Here is a 14,701-nt window from a genome sequence, read left to right as displayed (position 1 = left end):
CCAAGAACCGGAGACAAGTATTGTTGACCCCTCAAAAGAGATGGAAGAACTGGATGTTAATATAATGAAGGAAGAGATGTATAAGTTAAAGCAACAGATGGCTGAAATGTACCAAGCCTGGGCAAAAGGGCGTCCGCCACCGGTTTATCCCACCAACCCTGCTTATATCCCATTATCAGCCCAACCTCCGGAGCCTCCCACTGTGAACTCATCTCCAGCCTTTCCCCTCTACCAACAATGCTATGGATCCACTTCCCATACTTCTCAAGCTCCACCACCAAACAAGTCCCATACCCCCCCACCAATTACACATGTTTTTGTGGCACCTCCACCTGCTACATTACACCGATCTTCCAGTGAACTCTGTTCCAAACTCACGACAACCAGTACTATCACCCTGAACCCACCTTCAAAGTTCCAGAACCATATTCTTACACCCCTCATCTTGATATCCCGGCAGAGACCGAGAAGCCACCCAAAAATCCCGAGCATGAAGAGATGATCAGAAAGGTCAAAAGCTTAGAACAATCGTTTAGAGATATGAGGGGGTTGAGAGCTCAAGTAAGTGTTTCCTATAAAGATTTATGTTTGTTCCCAGATATTCAGTTACCAGCAGTGTTCAAAATGACCAAGTTTGATCTGTACGACGAGTATGGTGACCCAGTAGCACACTTAAGAGGATTTTGTAGCAAGATGAGAGAAGCAGGTGGAAGAGATGAATTGCTGATGGCATATTTCATGCAAAGTTTGAGTGAATCGGCATTAGAATGGTATAAGAGACAATAATACAGCAGGTGGTACACATGGGATGATTTGGCCCAAGCCTTTGCCTGCCATTTTTAGTACAACCTTGAAATTATCCCAGACCGTCTGTCATTAACAAAGATTGAGAAGAAGTCCGGTGAGAGTTTCAGGGAATATGATTCCGGTGGAGAGAGCAAGCAGCGAGGGTTGACCCTCTGATGAAAGAAAGTGAGATTGTTGATTATTTCTTGCAGGCTTTGGAACCCACTTATTTTGGTCACTTGGTGTCAGCAGTGGGCAAGTCCTTTAATGAAGTTTTAAAAATGGGAGGCATGGTTGAGGAGGGACTCAAGTCCAACAAGATCATGAGTTATTCAGCGATCAAAGCGACCACCCAGGCCATTCAAAATGGTACTGGAGGTGTACTCGAGAAGAAGAAGAAAGAGGATGTTGCTACAATTGAGTCGGGAGCTTGGGTTGGATCCAGGAACCTTCCAAGTTACTACAACCCGCCTCGACCCTACCACCAAACTTACCCTCACACTCCATATAGTCCACCACAACACTACTACCCACCGCCCGATCCCCATTTTTCCGTCCATCATGCACAAACCTATATCCAACCTCACGCTCACGCACAATGGCGTGTGCCGGCTCCACAAAGTCCATACTTAGCCCAACAAAATGCCCATCCACCCCCGAGAGCTTATAGAAATTCCCCTGGAATAGGTTTCCGGCCAAATCAAGCCTTTATGAATGAGAGGTTGCAGAAACAAAAGACCTTCACTTCTTTGGGAGAATCATATGATAGTCTATTCCATCGACTGAGACAGTTGGGTATGTTGAATCCGATCGAGGCTAAACTACCGAATCCCCCTCCCAAAAATCTTGACCGATCGGTGAGTTATGAGTATTGTTTAGGGACCCCGGGTCACGACACAGAGAAATGTTGGAAGTTGAAAACAACTATTCAAGAGCTCATTGATACTAATCGGGTTGAGGTCCAAGCCCCGGAGGCACCCAACATCAACCAGAACCCGTTGCCGGCCCATCACGAGACTAATATGATTGAGATAGTGCATAAGGGAGGGGAGCCTAAGATGCCTTCGCAAATCGTCATGATGATTCGGGCTAGTGAAGCCAAGCCACTTGAAAAGTCAACAAGTGAGAAGTATGTGATCAAGTTGAACGGGGCAAATAACAAACCATCCGTGGAGGTCAAGAAGTGGTCCTCAAGTGACATTTTAGGAAAACATGAAAGTGCAAAAGTGGTTGTGCCAGGAGTGACGAACAAGCCTGTGGTAATTGTGAAGGGCGCCCGCACAGATCCTGTCGTTATCAAACCGGTAACTCAATTACCGATAATCAACAACAAGGCAATCCTATGGAATTATGAATGAGTGACAGTGACTTACAAGGGGAAAGAGGTTAAAGAAGAAGTGTGTGAGACACATGGTTTGACTCGATCGTGGAGATGCTTTGCCCCCGAAGAGTTGAGAAAAGCTAAAACCTCAAAAAATAACCCGGTGTTGGTGAAGAAAGCGGTGATCGGGGAAGAAGCAGAAGAATTTCTGAGAAAGATGAAAGTACAGGACTATTCCATTGTGGAGCAGTTAAGGAAGACACCAGCTTAGATCTCGCTCTTGTCATTATTGATCCATTCAGACGAGCACCGTCGGGCTTTGATGAAGATCTTGAACGAAGCCCACGTTCCTGACAAAATCTCAGTAAACCACTTGGAAAAGATAGCTAACAAGATATTTGAGGTAAACAGAGTCACTTTTTCTGATGATGAGTTACCCATGGAGGGTACTGAGAACAATAGATCCCTCTATCTGACGGTGAAATGTGAAGATTCCGTGGTTACTCGGGTACTGGTTGACAATGGTTCCAGTGCAAATATTTGCCCTCTTTCCACTCTGGACAAGTTGAAGGTGGATGATGAAAGAATTCACAAGAACAGTATCTGCGTTCGGGGATTCAACGGTGGAGGGAAAGATTCGGTCGGGGATATAGTGCTCGAGCTTACAATAGGGCTAGTTGAATTTACTATGGAATTCCAGGTGCTCGATGTGGCTGTTTCTTACAATCTGTTGTTAGGTCGACTCTGGATTCATGCTGCCAAAGTGATCTCATCCACTCTGCATCAAATGGGTAAGTTTGAATTTGATAGACAGGAAATTGTTGTGCATGGCGAAGACAATTTGTGCGTTCCTAGTGATGCCATTGTTCCGTTTATAGAGTTTGAAAACGACAAAGGGTCGTGGGTTCATCTCTGCAAGGTATCGTACAACCGGTTTCTCTTCCTAAAAACTTGGATATGTTTGATCTGGGGTTCAAGCCCACAGTCGCAGCCATGAGAAGAGCCAAAAAAATGAAATAGAGAGCATGGGCCCTTCCAAAGCCAGTCCCGCGTCTTTCCCGATCATTTGTCAGGACTGGTACCAGAAAGTGCCTAGAGGCGATAGTTCCCAGTTTGGTGGTTGATGTGGATGGAGATTTGATGGAAAGGTTCGAGAGGATATTCGCCGATGTGAACGTGTTGGAAGCTGGAGAGGGTTCTAGCAAGGCGGATGTGCAATTTGTTGGGCCCAGTGCAAAGATTAACAACGGGGAAGCTACTCCTCTCCCCACCAGGAGGGAGTTTTGGTAGTTTGCTTCGATTTTATTTCAATATGTCTAGATTATTTCAGGGTTGTAATTCAGATGCTATGTTCTGTCCGTTTAGATGTATAAACCTCGTTATCTTTAATTTCAATGAAATGCAATTTCTCTTTTCCTCTCTTCCTGGTAATTTTATTTTTGTTTTCCTTTCTTTCATGTATAGTTCTTTTTATGCTGGCTTCAATGATATGACATGCATGTGGAATCTCCGGCCCGGTCTTAAAAGCCAATCTAATTCTGAAATAGTAATTCAAGAAATAGAGTGTGATGTTGAATCGGATTATGACGAGGATGAAGCCTTTGAAGAGATTAGTAAAGAATTAAGCCATTTTGAAGAAAAACCCAAGCCTAACTTGAGTGATACAGAAGCAATCAATTTAGGGGACCAAGATAATGTTCGGGAAACTAAAATAAGTGTTCATCTTGAACCACACTCAGAGGGAGATAATTAAAACACTGTTCGAGTATAAAGATGTTTTTGCATGGTCCTATGACGACATGCCAGGTTTAAGCACTGGTTTGTTGGTTCACAAATTGCCGACTGATTCGACATTCCTCCCTGTCAAGCAGAAGCTGAGGAAATTTAAAACTGATATGAGTGTGAAAATTAAGGAAGAAGTAACCAAACAGTTTGAGGCCAAGGTCATTCGGGTCACTCGGTATCCCACTTGGTTAGCAAATGTAGTGCCTGTGCCGAAGAAGGATGGCAAGACCAGGGTATGTGTTGATTATCGAGACCTCAATAAGGCAAGTCCTAAAGATAACTTCCCATTGCCGAACATCCATATATTGATCGATAATTGTGCCAAACATGAGGTTGGTTCTTTTGTGGATTGTTATGCGGGCTACCACCAGATCTTAATGGATGAAGAAGACGCAGAAAAGACAGCATTCATCATGCCCTAGGGAACGTACTGTTATTGAGTCATGCCATTTGGTTAGAAAAATGCTGGGGCAACCTACATGAGGAAAAAGACGAACATATTCCACGACTTGATACACAGGGAGATCGAGGTTTATGTGGATGATGTGATTGTAAAGTCTCGAAAGCAGTCTGACTATGTCAGAGATCTGAGAAAATTCTTCCAAAGGCTTCGCAGGTACAATCTCAAGCTCAATCCTGCAAAGTGCGCGTTCGGTGTTCCATCTGGAAAATTGTTGCGGTTCATAGTCAACTGACGAGGTATTGAATTAGACCCGTCAAAAATCAAAGCCATCCAGGAATTGCCACCTCCAAAGAACAAGACTGAAGTGATGAGTCTGTTGGGAAGATTGAATTACATCAGCCGGTTATTGCCCAGCTCACGACAACTTGTGAGCCTATCTTCAAATTGTTAATGAAAGACGCTACAGTCAAGTGGACATTTGAATGTCAGGAAGCATTTGATAAGATAAAGGGGTACTTGTCAAACCTACCTGTATTGGTCCCGCCAGAACTAGGGAGACCTTTGATTCTGTATTTGACAGTCTTGGACAATTCATTTGGATGTGTGTTGGGAAAGCATGACATCACCGATAGGAAGGAGCAGTCCATATATTATCTCAGTAAGAAATTCACATCTTACGAGGTTAAGTACACTCATCATGAGAGGATGTGTTGCACCCTAACTTGGGTAGCCTAGAAGCTGAAACACTATTTGTCATCTTATACTACTTACCTCATCTCTCGCTTGGATCCATTGAAATATATCTTCCAGAAGCCTATGCCCACGGGAAGGCTCGCAAAGTGGTAGATCTTGCTCACAGAATTTGACATTGTCTACGTGACTCGGACTGCGATGAAAGCACAAGCACTAGCTGACCATTTGGTTGAGAATCCTGTGGATGAAGAATACAAAGCTTTTAATACTTACTTCCCAGATGAAGAGGTAATGCACATTGAAGAGTTGGGACATGTTGAAAAGCCAAGATGGAAACTTTTCTTTGATGGGGCTGCTAACATGAAAGGCATTGGGATAGGAGCGATACTTGTTTTTGAAACAAGGCATCATTACCCTGTAACGGCTCAGTTTCGGTTCTACTATACTAACAACATGGCCGAGTACGAGGCATCAATTCTGGGTTTGAGGATGGTTGTGGATATGGGTGTCCAGGAAGTCTTGGTCATGGGTGACTCGGACCTTCTGGTACACCAAATTCAGGGAGAATGGGAAACACGAGATTTAAAGCTCATACCGTACCGACAATGTTTGTATGATCTTTGTCAACGTTTCCAATCAATAGAGTTCAGGCATATTCCGAGGATCCATAATGAGGTCGCCGATGCTTTGGCTACTCTGGCGTCAATGTTACATCATCCAGATAAGGCTTATGTAGACCCGTTGCATATTCAGGTCCGCGATCAGCATGCTTATTGTAACGTGGTGGAAGAAGAACTCGATGGCAAACCTTGGTTTCATGATATCAAGGAATATATCCGAAGGGGAGTATATCCGGTACAAGCCACATGTGATCAAAAGAGAACAATTCGTCGCTTGGCAAGTGGATTTTTCTTCAGTGGAGGAGTTTTGTACAACAGAACTCCAGATCTCGGGTTATTAAGATGTGTAGATGCCAGACAGGCCGTAGCTATCACGACCAAAGTACATTCTGGAGTCTGTGGACCGCACATGAGTGGGTACATGTTGGCAAAGAAGATTCTCCGAGCAGGTTATTATTGGCTCACTATGGTACGAGACTGTATTAGTTTCGTGCGTAAATATCATCAGTGCCAAGTGCATGGAGATTTGATTCATTCTCCGCCATCTGAATTACATACAATGTCTGCACCATGACCTTTTGTTGCTTGGGGAATGGATGTCATTGGACCAATAGAGTCAGCAGCATCCAATGGGCACAGGTTTATTCTGGTGGCCATTGATAATTTTACCAAGTGGGTAGAGGGTAAAACATTCAAGTCCGTAACCAAGAAGGTGGTGATTGATTTTGTGCATTCGAATATCATCTGCCGGTTCGGGATACCGAAGGTGGTCATTACAGACAATGGGGCTAATCTCAATAGTCACTTGATGAAAAAGGTATGTCAGCAGTTCAAGATTACACATTGCAATTCTACCCCATACCGCCCTAAGGCAAACGGAGCAGTTGAGGCGGCCAACAAGAATGTAAAGAAGATACTTCAAAAAATGGTGGAAGGTTCTAGGCAGTGGCATGAAAAGCTGCCGTTTGCATTGCTAGGTTATCGCACTAATGTTCATACTTCAGTAAGGGCGACTCCTTATTTGTTGGTGTATGGCACTGAAGCAGTGATACCCGCAGAAGTGGAAATTATATCCCTTCGAATTGTCGCGGAGGCTGAGATCGATGATGAGGAGTGGGTCAAAACCCGCTTGGAACAATTGAGTTTGATCGATGAGAAGAGACTGGCAGCAGTGTGTCATGGCCAGTTATATCAACAGAGAATAGCAAGAGCATACAACAAGAAGGTGCGTCCACGGAAGTTTGAAGTGGGGCAGTTAGTATTGAAACACATTCTTCCTCATCAAGTTGAAGCAAAAGGAAAATTCGCCCCAAATTGGCAGAGGCCATTCTTTGGACTAGAGTGTTGTCCAATAGTGCATTGTACTTGACAGATGTAGAAGGCAAATGTGTAGAAATAACTATCAATTATGATGCAGTCAAGAGATACTATGTATGATTTCTGTACTTGTTTGTATTTGGCATGTCTGGAACATTGAAATGACAAAGGCATTTTGTTCTGCTATCTAAACACTTTATCCCTCGTTGCCCCTTTGAGCCTCATTTATTTTCTTTCACACCCCTCTTTTGGAATCAATAGAAAATATCGAAACACACGCGTAAAGATAAGTAAAGGAAGGAGAGAAAAAGAGAAAGAAATTTTGAAAAGAGAAAGAAAGAATAAAAAGAGAAAGAAAAGAATGAAAAGAGAAAGAAAAACAAAAAGAAAAAAAAAAGAGAAAGAAAAAGAGAAGAAAAATCACAACAAACAAAGTAACTCCTATGTGATGAACTACGTTCGACCTGATTCCTTTTAAGGATACGTAGGTAGCCTCACGGTTCGGTCCCATCAAAGTAAAAATCTAAAAGTCCCCAAAAAAGAAACTGGGTCAAAAGTTGTGGTTGTTATTAGAAATCTGATTCTGAAGGTTGTAAGTTGGAACCCAATCAAATTGTTTGAGCTTTTTATACCCTTCCTTTCTAAACCCATCCAAAAGCCACATTACGGTCCAAAGAAAGACCTTCCGATCAATCTTCGGGAAATGCCAAGTCAAGAAGGTAGAAGTGATTCATGTCAGGGGCAACACTCTGGTCCAAACAAGGAAAAGAAATCAAAAATGAGAGATTTTTATTGGTGAAAACCCTCGTGGGCACCGTAAGGCGACGGGAGCAGAGAAAAATAAAAATGAGAGAGTCTTATTGGTAAAAACCCTCACGGGCACCATAAGGTGACGGGAGCTGAGAGAAATCAAAATGAGAGAGTCTTATGGGTGAAAACCCTCACGGTCATCGTAAGGCGAAAGTGAGTTGAGAGACGAACGGATGAGAGAGGTCTGCTGGTGGAAACCTTCCAAGGCACCGCAAGATGAACAATGTCAGGATTTGGGTGAAGAAATCAGGTTATGGAAATTTCGGGGCAACAAAGTATGGAAACTGAATGTTGATTGGTTGGACAGATTAGGTCGATTAATCCAAAATACATGTCATGATCATTGGTTCCAGCTGCTCTGTCCAGATAAGTCCTTCTTCTTTTTCCTCTTCAGACAGTCTTCCAATTTTGGATTTTCTTATCCTTAACTCTGAAAGTCATTGCATTTCATTTCTTTTGGGTTTATTTCTCTAAGATATTCCCAATGTCAGTTCTGTTTAAGCAAATAAAAAGGAATTTCAAAGCTCCCTACCAACCTCAAGATTGCAAAGCACAGTGTGGCCAGATCATACCAAAGCTAGCATGATGTAAAATGGGGTAAAGTGCCAGCAAAAGTTCCATCGGCAAAATGATTTGGTAATTTCATGGGAGATGCAGGGGTTCAGTTAAAGGGGTCAGAGGTTTTAAACAAAGGTTCGGGTATAGAACACTCGGGTCATCCAAAGTCATGGGGTTTTGAAAGTCAGTCGGAAAATCAAGCGGACCAGGGTCAGTGCGTGAAGCCAGTCAAAACAAAAAAATGCAGAAGAGAGACATTCAGCAAATAATGCCGTCAACTAACCACCACATTTTAAACTGACAAAATTTTCTTTGATTAAAACAAGGGAAGGAAATTTCGGTTGTTTCGGAGAAACCCTCCGCGGAGAAAGACGGTCACCAAACAGGTTTGATTTTTTATTTTTAGGACCGTCCTGGAAAATGGGACCTAGTTTAAAGTTCAGAAATAGCATAATCTAGCATAAATGTACCCCAAAAGGAATATAAGTTAGCTTCTGAGTTTGCATGTTTGAGATAGGATTCAATTAGGAGTTTCCAGGACCCTCCAGAATAATGAGACTTAGTTTTAAAATTTCCATTAGATCACAAGATGTATTGTAAGCTCTACCATAGGGTAATATAATTCAGTCGTAAAAGTGTTATTTTTTAGGACAAGATTTGATTTTGAGTTTCAGGACCCTCCTGGATAATGGGATGTAGTTTTAAGACCCTCTTAGATCACAAGATTTAGCGGAAGTCACACCTTTAGAAGATATAACGTATATTTAAAATTGTTGTTTAGGTAAGAATTGTTAGGACCCCCTGGATAATAGGACCTAGCTTTCAAATTCTTAGTAATATTTGGTAATATGATTCAGTTTAACACTCATATATGTGCCCAGTTATCAAACAGGGGCAGAAAATTTTCTTTATTTTGTCTATTTTTTGTTGAAATCAGGTACCCACTTGGAGAATAGGGAGAAGCAGCTCAAGTCTAGCAGTCAGGAGCCCACCTAGAGAGCAGGGAATACATTCAAGTTTAGAAAATAAGGAGCCCGCCTGGAGAGCAGGAAATAATTCCAAATCAGCAGTCAGGAGCCCGCCTGGAGAGCAGAGAATACATTTCAGTTCAGCAGTTAGGAGCCCGCCTGGAGAGCAGGGAATACATTCAAGTTTAGCAATCAGGAGCCTGCCTGGAGAGAAAGGAATACATTCAAGTTCAGCAGTCAGGAGCCCGCCTGGAGAGCAAGGAATACATTTCAAGTCAGCAGTCAGGAGCCCGCCTGGAGAACAAGGGAGTACAATTCAAATTTTAGCTTTCAAGTTCTTATTGACATCTTGTAATGTGATCCGTTTTACACTTACATATGTCCCCAGATACCCAAACTGGGGCAGAAAATTTCCTCTGTTTTTGTCATTTCGTTGAAGTCAGGAGCCCGTCCGGAAAGCAGGGAATACATGTCAAGTTAGAAGTCAGGAGCCCGCCTGGAAAGCAGGGAATACATTTCAAGTTGGAAGTCAGGAGCCCGCCGGGAGAGCATGGAATACATTCAAGTTCAACAATCAAGTGTCCACTCAGAGAAAGGAAAAACATCTCAAAGTGTAGTTGGCAGTCAGGCATCCACCTGGAGAAGCAGAAAACATTTCAGATTACAATCCAAAGCGGCAATAAAGGGATTTCATCAAGTCAGCAAGGCAACAAGAACCACAAGAGCAGATGGAAGATATAGATAGGATTTTGTAATGCAGATCTAGTATAGTCTAGCTTCTTTTCATTTTATTATGGTGTAATAAGGGGATGCAGTAAGTAATATCAGCAACAGTGAAATCATAGTTTCATGGTAGTCCCAGCTACCAAACATTCCTGAACTACACTGACCTGATTCCTTTTTAGCCAAGGATATGTAGGCAACCTCAGAAGCAGGGTGCGGTCAACTCTTTCAAAAATGCTTCCCACGGAGAATTCAAACGGGCAAAAATCGCTCGTATTTGCTCACTTATCTTTGCACGAAAACTCTTCGTGTTTCCAAGCAAAGAGGGGCAGCTGTGAGCACGTGTTTTTTGCCCTACACGAATTACTCCCATAAACTCAAAACAAAATAATTTCTTTCAGTATTTGCAATTTTGTGGATTTAATATGACATGCATATAATTTTGCAATTTTCCTTTAATTGGGTAGTTAATTAATGGTGTTTAATATAATTGGGTAGGTTAATTTAATTTAGAGCTAATTAAGTTTAATTTGAAAAGAAAAAGAAAAGATTTGAAAAGAAAATGAGTCTTTAAGTAAATGCCCCTTTTTGGGGCTGGCCCAAATCATTTTTCAGCCAAAGAATCCTCAAAAATACCCAGGCCCAACACTCCCTCACCCGACCCAATCTCCGGTGGAGACCAAACGACACCGTTTTATTTATTTGAATTTGGACCGTTGATCTCTTCTAATCTAACGGTCTGGAACTGATTCCATCTTGGTATAAGAATTTTGGAATCCCCCTACCCCGTCTCATCTCCTAAATCCTCTCACATCCAAAAATCCTAAGAGGTGTTGTCCCTTTCTCCACCACCTTAAGCTCGGCGGCGAGTCTCCGATGACCACCAAAATCACACCCTAAACTCTTCTTCCCCTCCACATCCCCAATCCACAACCAACTGTATTCGAACATACTCAGGATCCCTCGAATTTGAGTTTGAAGTCACGAACCCTAGCGCCGCCCTCATTCTCTTCGGTGGCAGCGCCGCTTCTGTTTGACCCCGGAATAACACCACAGACCCACCATGACACCCTCTACCCAACCCATTACCCTCGAGGCTCCCCGGAGTTGTTCGAATCTCAAATCAGAGAAAAAACCCTAGTTCCAGAAATCCAAATCCAACGGGGTTTTTGACGGTTCTAGGCTATAATGGCCTTTAATCGTATGTTTTCACACGAAAACACCCGATTAAAGACTATTCTTGTCAAGAAAGTTGACGGAGGCTTTTAAGCTGTTCCAAGTCTGTCCGTTCCTTTAGGTATTTCCCTGGTTTTCTTTACTTTTCTTTCATTTTTTCTTCTTTTATTATCATCTGTTTCTTCCTCTTCTTCTAGACTTCTTAGTGTTTTTAAAGTCGTCCTTTTTCCTATGCATGATTAGTTTAAAGAAGCTTTTCATTTTTAGTTAATTGGATTAAATAGTATGTTTATTAGTTAGTTTCAACAGTCAGTAATGTTAGTTCAATAATTGGATAAAGAAAAAAAGAAGAGGCTCGAATTGTTTATATTTTCTGCTTGTTTCATGTTAATTCAAAAACACTGGTTTGATTGTGTTTGGGCTGGAAGTTTATACCTTTCAGTACAGTTTTGGGTTGGTTGTCTAATGGATTCGACCCAGGGTCAATTTGACCCATAGCCCATTGGATTACAATGTAAATTTCAGGGTTCAAAGGGGTTATTTGGGTAATATGGGCTTGGGAATCTCTTTGTAACTGACTGAGGGAAGCTTCCTGGAAGCTGGGGTGGGGACCAATGTGAAAAATCTGAATTCTGGCTAGGGATTTTAAAGCTAAAACGAAAATTAGAAAGGGGGCAAAGTGCAAGCTGAGTCTGCCCCAGCAGCTTGCCTATAAAGGCATCCAAAACTTGCCTTTCAAGGTAGACCCAATAGAGCTGAGAGACGGAGGAGCTAAGAGACCTAAGGAAAAATATAGAAAAAGAAAGTTGCTGCTCCATCAAGACTTGGCTCTACACTTCGAAATTTTCATTCTGTGAATCATTTTTGGTTTGGACTTTGAAATAGTTTGAGGTTTAGTCAGTGAGGTCAGATTTTGGGCGTTTATCGAGTTGGCCATGTGTTTGAAGCTGGTGTTAGCTTGCTGAATAGCATTTTACTGGATTTTGAACTTTAGGTCACTGGTCCATTGGACTTGGAACTAACTTTGTGATTTCATCACAGAATTTGGGTTGTTATGTGCTGCTGTCAACCTCTGCTGAAGTATAAACTGCTGATCTCTCTTTATTTACTTGTCCCTTCCATTTCAGGTACTCATCTCATCTTCCAATGTATGAAAATGGACGAATATGAAGATTGGTTCACTTGAATGGAGATTTACATTAATGTAGCTGTTATTTAATGTTTTTGCACCTGCGAAATTGTTCAATCTTAGCTTAATTTCCTTATACTCTTTCCAGTTCGTTCTGGATATGGATTGCTGTAGTAAAATTAGCTTGGTAGTTCACTATGGGGGTATCAAACGTGCATTGAAAGGGTTTGTTATATAGGCCAGCTTTGTATTAGTGTTATTGAAAAGAGCATGTTTAAAGTTAAGCTATCCATGTGACTAGGTAAATTAAAGTTCTTCAGTGGTTAAATTCTCAGGATTTGTTAAGTTTTGCTTCCCTGTTTAGTATCTAAAGGTAGCTTGAGTTTTGCCGCAGTTTAAAGATGCATATTATTCAGTAGCAAAGTGAGTTTTAATTTTGTGTTTGAAAGGATCTGTTGATCAGCATATTTGTCCTGTTAGATTGATTCCTTTAAGGACTCGATTCTGGGCCTTCGACTCTCAGTTGCAATTGAATTGGGCCTATTTTCGAAGTTCGTCCTTAACTATAAAAAATGGCCATTTCTCTGGCCGTGGCGCATTGGGCCATCAATTTTGGCCTGATCGTGCTAGTTTCCCTTTTTTCTCAAATAGCGTGGCCGTTGTTCTGGGCTTCACCTGGAGCTCAGTTTCTTCACGTATTAGGCCTGTATCAAGGGTTGCTCAAAACAAGCTTAGTCAATTGGGCCACATAATCGCTATGCTGGGATGGTCTCTTGATTCAGTTTTAGCGAAATAAATCACCAGTTAAAGGAGGTACCAATAACATAATTACTTATGGCCCTCTTAATGTAGTTGAACTAATCCCTTGTAATTTAGAATTTGGTTGTGCCATGCCGAGCCAAAAAATAACAATTGCATGGCACTCACTTTAATTAAGTTTGATTTAACCCTTAGAATTCGAGGCGCGCCGTTTAGTTCGATTCCATGGCCCTCGCAAAGTTGCAACGCAAATTGCTTTAGGCGCGTTAGTTTAATAATATTACCTTCCTAAATTCGGGTGTGCATTTCATGTGACCCAAATCAAAATCTTACTGATTTTAATACCTTTCAAATGTTAACAGCCTTATAAACATGATATCTATATGTTGATTTATCATTAAACCTAACGGTTTGCCTAATGTCATTATAAATGAAGAAATGCAAATCCCTATAGGCATGGTATCTATATGCATAGTTGCAGAAATCAGAAAGTTAGATCCTATAAGCATGGTTTCTACTTGTGAGATTGCATAGATTAACAGTAAAAGTCCTATAGGCATAGTTTCTACCCTTTTATGCATAAAAGTAAATTCCTCACCTTTTCACAAGATCCCCGAGTTTATACAAATTATTACAGACCAGAAAAATAAGACAGAAATAAAAATACATCAGAAATTACAACTGCATCCGAGCAGCCTAATTCAGACTTAGTATCTAAAAATATGATATTGAACTACTTCCGAGATCCAGATTCCCAAAGCCTTCTCTTATCTAGGGTGTTTCAGAGATCTAAGGAGTTTCAAGAACTCCAGGCAGTGCTTACACCCAAGATATTAATTAGAAAGAGTTATAGTGCAGTGTGGAAGGGCCAGCCCTCAAGTGTCCAAGTTCAGAGGGAGCTCAGGGGGTCCCAAGGCAAGGCTCACAAGAGAGAGGAAGAACTTAGTTTCTAAGAATGAGTGTAAGTGTAAGAAGGGGGTTAGGGAGCGCCATGGCAGGCTGGTGGTCATGCCTAGCCATAGGATAGGCTGGCACACCCTTGACCAGTCCTATTCACCAACAAATAAGAGCACAGACCTATTGAAGGTCAGACTATGGTCTGGACAGCGATTAGGACACTGCCAGACCAAAGTCTCAGGCTTAGAATACACATAAAGGGAAAAGGGAATGGGAATTGAAAGAGTTTAGGACTCAGGGAGTCCAGTCCATATACATGAACAACAATATCAAGTGTTGTCATGTTTTCTGAAACATAACTCAACATACAAAGGGTTTAACGATGGGGATTCATATATGAGCAGGAATAAACAAACTTGCAAAAAACAGTAAAATAAACAAAGAGAAGACTGAAGCATAAACATATAAGAGAGAGGCAGAATTTAAACAAGAAGAGACATACCAGTTGCAGAAAAGTAAGCAAGAAGAAAAGTAGAATACTTGCAGCCAAAGCACAATCAGAGAATAGGACTCTAGCTTATGAGTTCAGAGAAAAACTCGAAATGCTTTTTAGAAAAACTAAGAGTATTTGAGAGAAAAACTAGTGACTTATGTTGTGTGTGTTCGTGTCTTTGAAAGAGAAGAGTATAGGTATTTATAGTTTTGAAAACGAGTAAAGAATAAGGTAACAAGTATAGCTTTAACACAAATATGGGC

The sequence above is a fragment of the Nicotiana tabacum genome, chromosome 22 (genome assembly GCF_000715075.1).
Source record: "Nicotiana tabacum cultivar K326 chromosome 22, ASM71507v2, whole genome shotgun sequence".
Taxonomy (NCBI): Eukaryota; Viridiplantae; Streptophyta; class Magnoliopsida; order Solanales; family Solanaceae; genus Nicotiana; species Nicotiana tabacum.
This window is presented reverse-complemented; position numbering follows the sequence as displayed.